Here is a 3,887-nt window from a genome sequence, read left to right on the forward strand (position 1 = left end):
CCTCATCCCAAGCACGTGCCTTACCAACTCCACTATGGCACAACTGTGACAAACCCATGTTTGCACATGTATATAGCCCGATGTCTATACATAGGTGCCTACACCCAGGCGAGGGCCACCGGCTATGGGCCCGGTCAAATGGGGTGCCACGTATTGAGGCACCCTGAAATCTACCTAAAATCCCTATTGGTGGCAATAGCACACCCAGCACTGTGCGCCTGCTGCCCTACCAATCCACCTACTATAATCTAGGCGGTCTCATCATGCAGCCATACCTGCTCGCAGATGCTGCAGCCCGCCGACTGTGTGCCCAAGGAGACAACTAGTTAGTTGCGTGTGTGTTTGTCTCCTGCCCCGTCCTTCACAAGAGCATGAGAGAGAGAGAGAGAATTCAGTGTGCAGTCCTATGCACCTAGTCCAGTAGCCTCCCCGCATATGCTACAGCTGGCCTGTTTTGCAAGGAGATAAAGGGCTTGCTGTTCAGCCCTTGTGCACCAACTTCCAACAACCCACGAGTCCCCAAAAAAAAGAGAAAAAAAAAACACACGTAACTACTGCAACCTACTCTCCTCCAAAAGAAACCCCAATAATAGTGTGGAGCCTCCCAAAAGGGCCACGATGCTCTAAAAGTGGTACTCTTTTATTTTTAAAGGTTTTAAACCTTTGTTCCTTCTTGTGGTTTTAATAAAACCTTAGTCCCCTCCACACATGGGGTTGTTTTAATAAAACCCTTACCCCTAGGATCACCTTGACCTAAGTATGAACATTCAATAAATGTCCTGCACACACACGTGTCCTGCATACTGACCACCATGTGCCCACATGTACTCTGCACAAATTCACAGGGTCGTGAGACAATTTACCTGTAAATGTTCCTTTGAGTAACTTCTATCACAAACTCTATGCAATCTTCAAGGTCCATCCTCCGTGGTCCACTTGGAGGGATACTCCATCACACCAGACTCTTGAATGGTATCCAACAACCACTTCGGTGCTCGAGCAGAACGTGGAGCCGCCTGCTACTACTGCTGTGGCAAATCTCCAACCTCAGGACATAGTTGTTCATGTCCAGATGTCGGTCCATTGGGAACGTCAAGACGGACTAGGTCTATCCTCACCGGCCAGCACATGGCCTAATCGACTAGCCCACGACCAGATATGACATGGTCAGCCAGCACCAAAATGTTAAAAGACATGGTGTGAGCTTAGTTATTGAATGAATAAAGCAATGCACAAGATCATCACATAATCAATTTCACACCACTAAAGCAACACATGCCACCACTTAAATAATAATGAGATGTGACCAATGATGAGCAATAGAGTATACTCAAGGCCACCAATGAAAAATGCAAAGAGGAGAGTATTTCCACATATTGATCACTAAGCAAGTACACAAAGCATGGACACTATATTCTACACTTAGCTCTCTCTAGCTCTTATTGTGTGAGTACTAGTCCCTGATTATATAGGCTCATGAGAGGGAGGCACCTAGGGCCCTTGAATCTCTCCATCTCCCTAAGATTTCTCACCAGACTCACCTAAAAGGTGATGCCCCAATCAAAGGAAGATAAAGTTTGAGGAGCCTTGGTCTTCTTGGCCTTGATTGTAGTAGAATAGGAATGCTCCACTGGAACTAGTGTTGAAGGAGCTGAAGCTTTGGAACCCTCCATGTGAGTTTCCTCTAGAATGAGGGCAGAAGTCACTGAGGTTAGTGTATGATTGTTTTGATTGACTATCACTGAGACACACGCTCATAACAAGGAGGCATGATGGAAAGCAACACATAGATGGCCTCCTCCTCATCTCAATAGTCACACTTGCACCACTGAGTTGATCAATCATACAACAAATGTCATTTACATGAGAAGCAATATTGGTTTTATCATCTTTTTCCATCCTATAAAGATTCTTCCTTAAGAAGAATCTAGCAGCTGTATCGGTTTGCCCAAAGATAGACTTGACCTAAGCCATGCTTCATTCGAAGTCTTTGCTGAGCTTACTTGATGGCTAGCCCACAACTGATGAGAGATAATGCCTTGGAGTCTAAATTGGTTCACTTAGAGATAAGATCTAGATCTCGACTTGGTCATTTCTCAGTTACATTTACCACTCCCCACGTCTTTCTCAATGAGACACATTTGCATTTTGATGCACCAAGTTCCATTTATCTAGATGTCAACTTGGTCTTTTCTCAATTCCATTTACCACTCCCCACATGTCTTTCTCAATGAGACACATTTGCATTTTGATGCACCAAAGTATGGTACTTGGAGCCATCAAATTTATTGGTTTTGTCAAACATTTTTCCCACCATGGTTGCCATGGTGCTCAACTCGGCACGCGCGCACACACAATGTTACACAAATAAGGAAGTAGCTCTAGGACTTTACAATGGAGCTTTGGCTTTTCACCTAGAAATTCTTAAATCCCTTCACAAAACCGATGAAGGTGTGTGCACATGAATTTTGACCACTCCAGATAGTGTGAATTGGCCTGGATTTTGAACTTGGGCTTGGATTCTTTGGCTTGTGCAAGTTGGGCTTTAGTTTTAGTTTGTAAAACCTTGGCATTTGGCTAGCACCTTTCACACTTGAACCCTTCAACCTTCTTGTTCACTAAGCAATGCAATGTGCTCTTTATAGTGCTAGAGCATGTTACAAAATGTTGATCACAAAGAAGTGTAATGTCCACTTAGATATGTGTAGCTAGGCCAATGAGATAGTGCTCACAAAGAGACTATGTGAACATGTCTTTTTACACCTTGGAAATTATCAAATATTAATCATAAAGATAATTTTGAACTTGTAAACTTTCCCTATAAACAAGGGGGAAGGTGAGTAGATTGGGGAGATCTAATTCTCCTACAATCATGGGGATTTTTGTGCTGATTTTTTACTGAAGAGAACTGCCCCTATCTGCGCCAAAGGAGCCACCATAGATTGCTCACCAATTTCACCTAATTAAGTGTCAATTTAGCACCTAATTACCACTTAGTTTAGAGAACTTTTTTATACACAAATATATTAAATCTTTTTGAGAGAACTTTTTTATACACAAATCTTTTAAATCTAACCCAAAAAAAATGAGGCAACCATCTCGATCTATTGAAAACCCGTTTAAGGTATGGCTTATATCATATATATGCACTCATCCTTGTGCAGTTACACATTCACCCTCTCAATCAAACACTCTTGCATTATGTAACAAGCACTCTAACCACCAATAACAAATCCATTGGCTCTAGCACCTTATAAGAGGTAATATATCCTCTCATAAGAGGTGCTAGAGCCAATAACAAATCCATTGGCTCTAGCACCTTATAAGAGGTAATATCCTCTCATAAAGGTTCAAAAAGCCTTCTTGGTTTTGGTCGCCCACCTCAGCTGCTATCCTGTCCTGTCTACTTCTGAGGAACGTGCATCATCCCTGTCTTGGAGCTTTAAGTTGTCTCCCTGTTATACCCATCTTCTGGGCCCTTCTGTTACATAGCACCCCTAGCACTTCTACATATGTAACCTTGCTTTTGTTTTTAAGAGTAGCTTTCTCTAGTAATCTTGCAACCCCCCTTAGCTTCATGATGGCAATAAGCTGTGAAGCTCTTGACTTGAACATTATGTTACTTTTGACATAACATTATAATGCTTCATAGTAAAGGTGTTAATATAGCTCTAGATATGGAAAGCTTATGTGCACCTATCTAAGTTAAGCAAATGTATAGAGGCATATGATTAATAGGGGCCACACATGCCAAAAGCCATACTCAAGGCCATATAATTATAAAGCAACACACCTTCAATTATTATACCATTATTACATTTAAAAATGGATAATCACGCATAAATTGTACTAAGCACCCTAGCCTACTCTTACTCCAATATCTCATG

The sequence above is a fragment of the Cibotium barometz genome, chromosome 29 (assembly GCF_041138505.1).
Source record: "Cibotium barometz isolate CiBa-2024 chromosome 29, ASM4113850v1, whole genome shotgun sequence".
Lineage (NCBI taxonomy): Eukaryota > Viridiplantae > Streptophyta > Polypodiopsida > Cyatheales > Cibotiaceae > Cibotium > Cibotium barometz.